This window comes from Scleropages formosus, chromosome 25, assembly GCF_900964775.1.
Source record: "Scleropages formosus chromosome 25, fSclFor1.1, whole genome shotgun sequence".
NCBI lineage: Eukaryota > Metazoa > Chordata > Actinopteri > Osteoglossiformes > Osteoglossidae > Scleropages > Scleropages formosus.
In genome coordinates, this window is record NC_041830.1 from 6,228,030 (window position 1) to 6,241,183 (window position 13,154).

At 43.8% G+C, this 13,154-nt stretch overlaps 1 protein-coding gene across 14 annotated transcripts in view; it reads right to left on the reverse strand.

The window, feature by feature from the left end:
- LOC108928242 (SRC kinase signaling inhibitor 1-like) overlaps positions 1–13,154 on the reverse strand; it is a 151,979-nt gene that overhangs the window by 65,323 nt on the left and 73,502 nt on the right. The window lies entirely within an intron of this gene.

A 13,154-nucleotide genomic window follows, 5' to 3' on the forward strand; every position in this document is an offset into this window, starting at 1 on the left:
TTATGCGGAGAAATAAAAATAAAATAAAATAATGAGGTGCGATACTGACAGTGGATATTAATGGGCTTTAAGCCTGACAACAACAAAATCTAATTTGCAGCTTTCAGCTATTTTGCTTCGGAAAAACAGGCCCTAGCATCCACCAAAAGGAAACACGCAACCATTCTAAATCTCACGAGCAGCATTTTGTCATGACGACAGGGGAATCCATAGAAGATTAATAGAGGACATTGCTGGTGCAAATACAATGTGCCAAAAAAGCTTTAAAAAAAATGCCCAATTCCCTCATTATTAAAGTGGCGAAAATCTAAGTTTCGCTATGTGTTTGGCATTGTGATGTGCAAAAAAAAAAAAACAAAAAAAAAAACAAAAAATGTAGCCAAGTCAAAGCGTATAAACCCATACTTTTCTCCACTGGCTTTGAAAGGAATGCAGAACATGGAAACAACCGTGCTTTGGGGGCCTTGGGTCAACCATGTCAGCCCGTTGGCAATGCAAACTAAGCAAATGCTCCATGACAACCAGGAAAAACCGGAGACCAGTTCTACAGCAGCTGTGTCAGACAGCTACTTCGGATGTAATCGTTTGTTCAGCGTTTGACAATTTAATTGGCAGTGCTGTTTTCTAATTAAAGGGTAATTGCCTTCATAGAAATTTAAGACAATATTTCTCTTTCACAGCTCCCATTTGTCTGAGAAGAGGTTCGAGGCGCGGACTACCACAGTGTTCAACGAGTTGGGCTTATGACCCAAAGGTTGCGGGTTCGGCCCAGTTATTGTGATTAGGAGTACCATACATAATATGATTCCTTAAGCAAACGTCTGGCTAAACAAGTGATGACAGTGCTTTTATACATTAGGTATGCCTTGGGTAACCAGAAAGTACAGTTTTTCTTCCTTCTGATCTGGGTCCTCAACTGCACATGCTTTGGTAAGCCATCCATCGTCAAAAACTGCTTGTCCTAAACACGGGTCACGGTGAGCTGGAGCCTTACCTGGTAACACAGGGCGTAAGGGTGAGGGAACGCACCCACAACGGAATGCCAGCCCATCGCAAGGCACCCCAAACAGGGCATGAACCCCAGACCCACCACGCAGGGGGGACCAGCTGAACCCACCACACCCCTCTCATGTTTTGGTAATGAAATATATAATGCAAAAGCTAAGCTCTGCAGAGGTTTGTTGGCCCTGTGGGGCAGGACACCTAGTAAAAAGGGATGCTTTTGACCCCATAGGCAACAAACAATGGTGTAAGAACAGTAGTCACTGTTCTCACACACACACATTAGCTGAAGTCGCTTGGCCCGAGTGGGGTCACGGCGAAGCAGAGCCTAACCCAGCAACACAGGGCACAAGGCTGGAGGGGGAGGGGACACACCCAGGACGGGACACCAGTCCATTGCAAGGCATCCCATGCAAGACTCGAATCCCAGACCCACCAGAGAGCAGGACCAAGCCAAACCCACTGCGCCACCATGCCCCCAGTCACTCTTTAGCCAATGCAGAAATATATTACCCTCCACTATATGGAAAGGTGGCTTGTTTTTGCACTGAACTAGAGTAAGATCACCCTTACTGGCACGTTTACATGTGCTGCAAATGCATTCTTATGAATATCTTGTGTTGGTGAGAGAGCACTTCATAAAGTAGCCTGAATCATGTCTGCAAGGTCTCAGATTAAATTCATCTCCTGCACACACAGACACAAGTTGTGAGAATAAATGCTCTCATCTATAGTCTTTCCTTGTAGCCCATTCACCCCTGCCTGCCATCTAAGACAGGTTTTATGGTTGACATGGACAACCGCATTAGAAGTTAAAGGGTTTGGGTGGGGGCTAGGAGACCCATCAATACGGTCCCATCTCAGTTAAAAGGACCTCACCTTCTACCCTCCTAATAGGGCCCCATACACTACTGAGCACCCATCTGTTGCAGTATGCCAGAGCAGAGCCTCCCACGTTTCTAAAAACCAGGAGCAGCCCCCCAGCTGGAGTTTCATCTGTCAGAGGTTCCTTTGGTGCCGCACCCCTAAAACAGTCTCAGTTAGGGTGATAGAACCGCAGACAAAACTGAAAAAATTCCACTATTCTTTGGCTCTTCTAAGCAGATGGGGTGGCACGGTGGCACAGTGAGTAGTGCTGCTGTCTCACAGTGGCTGGATGGTGTGAGAGGACATGGGTTTGATTCTTGCTTAGTTTGTGTGGAGTCTGCATGTTCTCCCTGGGTTTCCTCCTGCACTCCAAAGATAAGCTGTTCAGGTTCACAGAGAGAATGTGTGTGTGTGTGTGTGTGTGTTCCAGTAATGTATGGATGAGTGACCCATTGTAAGTGGTGTACCTACCAGTGTAAGTCTGTGGGTGCTCTGGTTTCCTCCCACACTCCAAAGACATGCTGTTCTGGTTCACCTATAGTGTGTGTGTTCCACTGATGTATGGATGAGTGACCCAGTCTAAGTAGTGTATCTATCAATGTAAGTCACCTTGGTGAATAAGGTTTGTGGGCTGGTAACACTACATAGAGTTCATTAGAAGTTGCTTTGGAGAAAAGTGCCTGATAAATTTAGTGTAATGAGATATGATGTGGGTTGATTAGCCACTCTCAAAGTGGAAAAAAAACACTTAGGTTCTCAGAAAGACTGTAATGCTGCTTTTGTTTTCGGTCACTTATTATAATACACTCATAAAATGTAAGGCTAAAGCGGGAATGACCGTCTGTGTAATTACATTAGCACTCAGTGTTTTAATGAGAGAAGCATCGCCTTAGAACACAGCAGATATCCTTCATGACAGATTCTGATCTTGAGCTCCAGTTTCCGTCTATTGACTTACTTACCAGGAGGTCACCAAGCCCTCTGTTAAGGGTCAATTTGAATCACAAGTCCGACAAGCCCTGGGTCGAAAACCCCGCACAGGAAAGGATGGGGCCGCAGGCACTTTTTATATGGTCCACTGTGACATTTCCACATCATTTCACAGGAAAACACACCAGCATCGGGTCCCAGGTAAAGCATGCGGGGATAAGAATATAATCATCATACATCATTTGTCAGCGGGAATGTATTCATGCTCACACAGAAAACAACCATGACAAACAGCTTGCTGACAAACAATGACACTCTCAATCTGCACCCAAGACAGATCATTTCAGAATGTATGAGGCGAACGCTTTGATGCTTCATACACTGTGCGCGGCTTTTGTCATAAATGTCAAAACACTTTGTAACTGGGTAAACATCGACGCTGGTCAGTCATGCACACTGTCAGCAGAAAGTGGGGAACAATGAAAAGGGGTTTTTGGTGGAAGGAAATAGGATTCTAAGCAGGAGCAAAAAATAAACTCTAATTATAATGTCTGACACATTAAAAATTAATCCTCCTTAAAAAAATGCAGAATAAAGTTGCACGCAGTGTATTTATTTCTCCAGAAATACGTAACTTTAATATTGCAGTAGTATTAATAAATATGGATTACTTTCTTTTAAACAAAGACGTTTAGAAAAATATCTAAGAATGAGCACCATATAATATATTCCAGGGACCAGTTAACAAGCTTGCAATATTCCAATAATAGCAATATAACATATTCCAATAAAATTAATATATATACATATATAATAATGTTATATATAATGATATAATTATAAATAATATAATATTATTCCAATAATTGCAGCAATATGATAACAGGAGCAGCTGAGAGTGTAGTGGTTAGAGGTGCTGCCTTTGGCTCTAAAGGTGACAGGTTCAACTCCCCAGCTCTAGAGTCCTTGAGCAAAGTGTTCACCCTAAATCGCATCAGTAAAATTACCCGAATGGGTAAATAATTGTCAGCTTGTAACAAGTGTAGCCTTAAAATGATAAGCTGTTTTGGAGTAAAGCGTCAGCTAAATGAATAAATGTAATTCTGTCATCAGAAGCAATATATTGATTCTATTCACCATGGTATGCAAGCTCTCAGTACCATGAGTGTCTTTTAGGGCAAAAAACACTTTAAACTTTAACTCAGTGAGTCTGCAAAGAAGTAGCCATCCTCAAACGAAAAGAAATATTGCACCACATACACAAAAAAAAACTGCTGCTTACAGCATTATAAATATATGACAAAGTCTTTTTTAAGCCACATCCCAGCCTGTAACCAAGAACAGAGCTCTACCTGAGCGGCCAAGCCCACTTGCCGGGAAGCTCGCCGCCAGATCTCCGCGAGACAGCTGGACACGCAGCGCAGAGAGGAAGCGGTCCGTAGTGAAACGCAGTTCGAGAACGAATGCACGGGGAAGGCACTGCAGGCGGCCGGTGCGAGGGAACCGTTTATTCTGTAAGACGGAAGGGAAGGGGTCCCTCGGGTACATGCTCATCTCTAGAAAGTCTCATGCTGCAGGAACTTGCTGTACAGAGGTGCCAGAAACTTGCAACCAGCAGGCAGAGTCGTTTAAAAGTGTATCCGTGCATGACAGAAACCAAAAGCGCTCCTTTGGCTGGCGTTTGCCTCCAATTAAATACCGAGAAAGGTTTTTACATACATTAATCAAATATTTATGCTTTGACTGTTCAGCAGAAGAGCAGATATCTTTTTTTCCAAGGATCTACACACAGGATCATAGAGACATACTGTGGGACCCATACAAGTCATCAAACTGATAGAATAAAGAGTGAGAGACACAGTCAGCAAAAACAAAACTGTTATTAGTAGCCACAATTTCCATCAGAATTCCAGAACAAAGGTATTTTCCACTCCACCGTAGTGCTTACTGCTGGTATTGCGCCTTTGTCAAATCAGAGCATTTCTTCTAGAAATGGAAATAATCGAACAGCACCAACTAAAGATACCAGCTAAAGAAAACATAACTGCAGTTTAAGTGTCGAAATTATTTCTCGTAGCTTGCGACAACTATCAGGGCAGCAGGGAGCACAGTGTCTAGAGATGCCATCTAAAGAAGAACCTGGGCTCAAAACCCCACTCATGCCGTAGTACCCTCGATCAAGGTACTTACCCTCAGGTGATACAGTAAAAAACGCCCAGCTGTGTAACTTTGCAAGTCACAAGCATTCCAAGTCCCTTTGGCGAACTTTCGTTCATTAGCAATAACCCACATTGGCTGAGGCTGCGTGTACTGAGGGGAGCCTTAGCCAAGCCCAACAGCATAAGGTGCAGGGCTGGAGGGGACACAGTCCATGAGAGGGCACCCCAAGCAGGACTTGAACCCCAGACACACCAGAGAGCAGGACCCCACTAAACACGCTGCGTCGCCGCACCTCCCCGGCAATAACCGCTTGATCGAATGCAGGATCATGGTGGTCCGTAACCAATCCTGGAAGCATAGAATAGAAAGGCAGGTTACACCTGGAACAAGATGCCGTCACAGGCCAGTCTAAAACGCACGCACACTCTGACACTCAGTGTGGCAGTTTAGGGTCACCAAGTCACCTGAAACATCTCTGGAATCCACAAATTCCACAGAGGGTGAGGCAGATTTGAACCCACATCCAAACCCGACTAGTTGGGGGGGGCACCGTCGCTACCTGCTGCATCACCATGCTGCCCCATAATACAGTATAAATTATACATTATGATTACAATAGATGCTAATAATATAAAGAACGTTCCAACAGATGAGCTTTGGTTCACAGAAATGTCGGCTGTCATTTATCTTCATTACTCACCGAAAAATAAGGCAGTGTCTTGATTCGTTTAATTAAATGATGCTCCAGGTAAAAAAAAAAAAACATTAAAACAGCACTTAGAATCATATTGCAGCAAACCTAAAAAGGTACAGTGACAATCTATAAGGAATGCATTACACCTATGCAAGCAATAGTGGACAACTCAAATAAACAATCTACTACTCACTGAGGTTCAGATTCACCTTTATTCATTTAGCTGATCTGTTTCCCCAAAGCAACTTACAGTATAAAGGTTACAATCATTTCCCTGTTTATGCAGCAGAGTAATTTTATTAGAGCAATTTAAGGGAAGTACTTTGCTCAAGGGTACTACAAGTGATGATGGGGGTCAAACCTGAAAGCTTTGGATCTAAAGGGAATAACTTTAACCACTATACTACCAGCTGCCCCAGGAAGCTATAATATATATCATAGATATCATAGTTGGTATACATCATAATGTAAAATGACAACATTTTCTATTGATTTTATCGACAGCCCAGGGTCAAAACAGCATACAGTTACACACGGCACCGAGAAAAAGAAAATACGCCCACATACATAGAGAGAGGGCTCAGGGTCAGAAGGTTACAAATTATCACACATATGATCATGCAGCCCTTTCTAATAACTTTCAGAAGGGTGACCAGATTTTCCAGAATTCTTCGGAGTTACTAGGTAAATTAAATGTAAAATTTTCAGGTGAGAGCAATTTAAACATTTCTGCTATCCAGATGTTTACAAAGGGAACTTTAGGTATAGACCAAAGTATTAAAATATAGCTCTTTGCCAAAAATGTAAGGGTGGAGAGTCTATGTACCATGATATCGTCAAGAAAGGAGTCAGGGTTGAGATTTAACAGGAGGACATTTTTAAAAATTTTAATAATTTAAAAGAGTCCTTGAGGTCCACTTTAAAATTGCATAGAAATTTATGTTGGTGAATGTTGTGGTTCTATTTGGCTTTCCCTGGCTTAGTGTGTGTGTGTGTGTGTGTGGGGGGGGTGCAGTGGGTTGGATTGGGTCCTGCTCCCCAGTGGGTCGGGGATTCGAGTCACACTTGGGATGCCTTGTGATGGACTGGCATCCCGCCCTGGGTGTGTCCCCTCCCCCTCCAGCCCCATGACCTGTGCTGCCGGGTTGGGCTCAGATTCCCTGCATCCCTGTATGGGACTAGCGGTTTAGACAATGTGTGTGTTAGTGTGCAATGGTTATAAAGGAGCAAAAGCTGCATTTCTTGGTCAGATATAACAAAATAGCAGTCAGTAAAGGTTTTTTTCCTGTTGGAAATGTTCCATTCCTCCATATTAAGAATTCTTGTATTTATCGTCATGAAGTCCTTATTATCTACATTTTATGCCTGTCCCATCAAACATATTGGTGAATTTAATGATGTGAAGTATGAATTCCTTCAAATGCATTAAAAATAGAAGCGTTCAGTTCTTACTTCACAATTCTCCAATAAACCAACATGTTGATTTGTCATCATTGTGATCATGTGATCATGTTTGCATTAATCTATGTCTAGTTCACTATGCGCACATGCAACTGTAGGTTTGCTCTAAACCGGAAACAAATTCCTTGTATGCTCAGGTATACTTGGCCAATAAAGCTGATTCTGATTTGTTCATGGACTACAGAAGAACAATAAAAGAGCAATAACAAAATTTTTTTTGATTATGGGACATCTGGTAGTGTAGTGGTTAGAGCTGCTGCCTTTGGACCCAAAAGTCACAGGTTCCAATGTCATCATCTGGCTGTTGTACCCTTGAACAAGGTACTTATCCTAAATTGCTCCTCTAAAATTACCCAGCTGTATCAATGGGTAAATAACTGAAAGAAAAGCATCTACTAAATGAATAAATGTAAATTACGGTAACTTCAAACGTAGTTGCTCACACTGAGATGTGCTCATATATGGCAGAGACCCTGCAGATCCAGAAGGACAGAAGGAGTTGCTTCCTTGTCCTAAGATATCTCTGCGGTCTGCATGAAAGGAAGTGAGAACAAGTGAGCCGAGGAGGAAAGAAGAGTGATCGGAGCGAGATGATTGTAATTTAAAAAAAAAACCTGAGCAGTTTGACAAGTCAGTCAGTGATTCTAGGGGGACCTCCTGATCCAGTTCTACTCAGCTGTCACTGAATCTGTCCTGCGCATTGCTATAAGTGTCTGGTTCGGTTCGGCTACCAAACCGGACAGAAACAGGCTACAAAGGACAGTCAAGACGGCTGAGAGGATCATCGTTGCACCCCTGCTTACCCTTCAGGTCCTGTACAAGTGCAGAATGAGGAAGCGAGGGGTGCAAAATCATCACCGATCCCACACGCCCCAGGCACAAACTCTTCACACTCCTCCTCCCTGGCAGGTGTCACAGAGCACCTTCTGTCCACCAGAACAATGAGAAACAAGAAGAGTTTTTTCCCCTCAGGCCATCGCTCCCATGAACAGTTAACAGTCCCCTTTAGGTCTCCTGTCAGTGCAACAACATCCTATCACTTCTATAATTTACTTATTTAGTTACATTTTTGTATTTATACTGCTGTTTACATTTATTCACTTAGCAGATGCTTTTGTCCAAAGCGACTTACAATAGATACTATGTAGCATTACTAGCCCACACCTCATTCACCAAGGTGACTACATTGCTAGATACACTACTTACAAGGGGTTAGTCATCCATGCATCAGTGAAACACACACTCACACACTATGGGGGAACCTGAACAGCATGTCTTTGGACTGTGGGAGGAAACCAGAGCACCCCCAGGAAACCCATGCAGATACAGAGAGGACAAACTCCACACAGACTGAGCGGGGATCGAACCCACGTCCTCTCGCACCACTCAGGCACTGTGAGACAGCAGCGCTACTCACTTTTGCATACTCTGTAAATATGTTATTTGCTTATTTATTCCGTAATTCTATGTCAGCCGTTTGTTTCTCTGTAAATGCTGGAAGCATCTAGAACCCCAGCAAATTCCCTGCGTGCTTATTCCGATTCTGATTCCGACTACCCCAGGGGAAATGAGCTCAACGTGCCTGTGTTTCTTTTCACTCCCTCACCGCTACGGCACAACCAATACGTGTCAGCACCTCCCCACTCTTTAATTGTTACTACCTAGCAGGGAGGTTATCATTTGGGAGAGAGGCAATGGACGCACTAAAAGGTGCCTTAAACGCTCTCCTGTGTGTGGTGTTTTATTTCATCGTATTTTTGAAAAAAAAAAAAAAAAAAAAAGGAAAAGCACGCATAAATCTAGTGAAGGAAAGTAGATCTATTTGAGCTATTTCTCCCTGGCTCTTCACGGTTCTCGATGCGGAAAGAAACCGAGCGAGAAAACAAAGTCAAAGTCAACGACACCTCATTCGTTGATGCAGACGTATTTGAAACAGAAGAACTCGAGAACGAGCAGTTGTTCCCGAGGTAATGGGACTTGCCGGTTTCTTTAATTAAATGCGCGCACCCGAAAAACAATCCTTCGGCTCAATTGCATTCCAGTACATCCCAGCCGGGGGATTTTAAGAGAGAATTCAAATTAGAATTGCGGCAGCCTGTAATTAGCACCTTGCCCCATAAAAGGGTGCACAGGCTTGTTAATTCACAGCACTTTACGCCAAGGCTATTAAAGCGGGTCCCTCAGTTGCTGGTTTGTTTACGTCCATTGTATGCTTTCGCTGGCTTTCAGTTAAACATGCTGCTGGGTTCATCTCGCTCCAGGATGCTGTCTTGCAGCATGTTGCATCCAGCAGCTTTCGTGGCATTATGTTAACAACGACTGGCATGTCTCACTGGGAACAAAGGGGAAGTGAGCCCGCCACACAGTAGTCGTTCCTCCGCAATTAATATCGCTCAGCGCTTCACCGGTCCTGAGCATCTGGTTCTCCTCGGTGCCTCAGATCATTATCTGGTGCCACTACAAGGCTTCCCTGTGCAACCTACGGAGGACAGAAACATTAGTGCCTCGTAGTCCTTCTGCTCGCTAATCCCATTCTGGAACGGGAACTGTGTGCCTGGATGATGATCGGTGTTACTGCCGTACAGGCCGTCCCCGGTTTACGATGGTTCGACTTACGATTTTCCAACTTTACAACGGTGCAATAGCGATACGTATTCAGTAGAAACTGTACTTTGAATTTTGATTTTTTCCTGGGCAAGCGACGCGGTGCGATACTGTTTCGTGATGCTGGGCAGCGGCAGCGGTCGCTATACAGATGCCTCCCGTATCTATGTTGAGTTTTGTGCATCCGTCACGTCGCAGAAACGCCCATGTGCGTCTCCTCCTACTGGTGAGAAGCAGAAGAGGAAGGCAATTACTGTGGATGGAGAAAGTCAAAACAATTTCCCAGCGTGGAGGCGGCGAGCCCGTAATGGCCATCGCACGTGAATTTGGACTTTCGCAATCGACGATCTCAACCATCTTAAAGGATGAGAAGCAATAACGTTTGGTAGATTCGGTGTATGAGATGTATTTTCGACTTATGATATTTTTGACTTACGATGGATTTCGTGGACCGCAACCCCATCGTAAATCGGAGACCACCTGTATAAGCACAAGAGTACGGCTGCGAGACAGCTGGTGAGGTAGTGTTAGAGCTGCTGCCTTTGGACCTACAGGTTGCAGGTTTGATCCCCCCTCTAAGGTGTAGTACCCTTGAGCAAGGTACTTACCCTAAATTGCTCTGCTGTACAAATGGGCAAATAGTTGTAAGTTACTTTGGAAAAATGAAGCGCTGTTAAAAGAGGGCATTGTTTTGAAACAAGACTTTTGTTTTGACATTATTACAGATGAATATTATTACCTTTGAACCACATTAAAATGGAAACTAACTCCAGTGAACAGTCAGTATCGTAGTGGCTATACCCTCTGTCTTTGGATCCAAAGGTTGCAGGTTTAATTCCCACGTCCAGCTGTAGTACCCTTGAGCCAGGTGCTTACCCTGAATTGCTCGAGTAAAATTACCCAGTTTTGCAAAAGGGTAAATAACGTAACCTTAACAGTTTAAGTTACTTTAGAGGAAAGTGTCAGCTAAATGAAGAAATGTAATAAGGTACAGAAGGAATGCCTGCTTATTCTCAGTGCTCTGTTGATTAAAGCAACGCTATCAGTGAGACTGGTCATCTGTTTCACATGCACATCTTCTGTTCTTATATGCAGGAGGACTGCAGTAGAATATTTACGTCATCCATAAAAACTGTCAGAGAATTAAGCTTCTCGCTGAGACATCGGAGCATCACGATAGGAGACAGACTGCAGTTCCGCATCTGTCTAAGGCAGGGAGTGAAGCCACACACCTCTGATCTCAGCAGGAGGGTAACACCGCATCCTGTGCAGAAAATCCTGGAAATTGTCCATGCCAGGTGGTCGGCGATGAAGGCAACCTGTTCTCCACAGCGCACACATGCTGCAAGACTCACAGGACACACTCTCGGCACGTCCCACATCGCAGCCCCCGGTGTTAATTTGCTTCAATGCGCACCTTGCCATCCGAGGTAGGTGGACATGGTAAATGTGGAACAGGCAACAGGGTGAGCTCACGATACAAGGGAGCGCTATGAATGAATGGATAAATCCTGAGGAAAAAAAAATACCCGGCAAATGAATCCAATCTCATGCTTTAAAAGGACTATTTTACTGGATGGGTTTTTCCATTTGATGATATTTGTTGGGAATCAGAGAGGAAGGTCATGCTGTGTGAATTTACATAGATGGAATCCTTCAAAGACACAGTAAACATTTGGTACTTAGAGAGGGACAACTTGGCATTTATTCTATAGGAGGAACTTTCATAAAGTCTGGGTTAAAATCAGTCACCAAAAAAAATTTTGACCCAAAAATCAGGTCAATATATAAGCCACAGTCTTTTTTTATTCATCTTTCGTTGCACAGATAAGTTAAACATATTGACTGGAATCTTAAATATTAACCTACATGTACACAGGTTCCCACAAAGCTAACTCTACACACACACACACACACACACACACACACACACACACACACACACACACACACACTTACATTACTTCATCTAGCAGACAGTTTTCTCTACAGTGACTTCAAATGAACATTATGCAATTATCAGCCCAGTCCTTATTCACCCACGGTGACTTATACTGCTATACACACTACTTACAATGAGTCACTCATCCATACATGAGCGAAACACAATCTTTCTGTCACTTACACTCATAGTTACCAATCCACCTGAAGAGCATGTCTTTGGACTGTGGGAGTAAACCAGAGCAGCAGGAGAAAACCCACACAGACACGGGAAGAACATGCAAACTCCACTCATGCTGAGGGGGATCAAATCCACACCCTCTCGCACCACCCAGGCACTGTGAGACAGCAGCACTGCTGACTATGCTACCATGCCATTGTATGTATGGGGCAGTTGTTTCAGCTGCAGATGGGAAATCTCCGAAGACATTTAGCCAGGTAGAAATTAAACTGTGGGCAAAGAGGGCCTGATAATCTTAGTGTGATATAAATTGCACGCTAATGAACTGGCTGGACATTACTAGTGATCATAGATCCTAGGCACAAACATGGACATGGTATCTTAGAATAAGAGTGGGTTAACACCTCCTCAGCCAATATGCTCTGGTTAAGGTTTTTATCCCAGTTTCCAGCTCATGCTTTTCCGATGCTTTGGCTACCCATGATGGCCCACCAGCTTCACCTTCAGCAATTTCTGTATTGAAAAGCCTAATTGTGACTAATACGCTGTTTTGCTCCCATTTCTCCACTTTGACGGAGAGGCATTGGGTCTGTCATTCCAGCACAATCTTCCCTCATCAGTGCATCGGAGAAAATCACAAAGGGCGAAGCGGCTTAACAAATATTACTGCTTACACAACATGACCATAGCTCCACCATAAATCTCTGTTGGTGTTTACTACCCACACAGTCATCCAGAACAAGGAGTAGCTCCACGTTAACAGTAGTGGTTAAATCCCATAGATCTTCAAAGATAGAAAGGAGGCCTTCATCCGTAGAGCCAAAAGATGGTCATCTAAAGGTGGGACATTAAATTAGCCTGGCAACCACACTGATGTTCTTCAAAACCTTTGTTAATCAATGAACATCAAGGAAAAAAACTCATTCATTCATTCGTTCATGCTGGACAGACTAGGCAGCACATAGAACAACTGCCTAGATCTAGACGTTAATGCAATGAGGCTCTGCTCTCAACAGATCTGTCAAGGAGACCTTACAATCAAGCCTCGTCTACATTCCCTACCACCCTGGCCATCAATTCATCCTCGGTTGTTGCACACCTCCTCCTGTGTCAGCTCATGCCTCTCCTTCAACCGCACCTTGCTGGATCCCTGTAACAGGATGCTACCAAAACCTGCTCTTACAGAAGCCACTGCTCCCACCACTATAATGTGCTTAAACCACAATGCCACTTGCCCCACTGCTGCCAACATGCTATACTTCCTTCCTGTCCTTACCTTGATCCCTGGTCCAGCAACCCTCAGATCAACTGAGT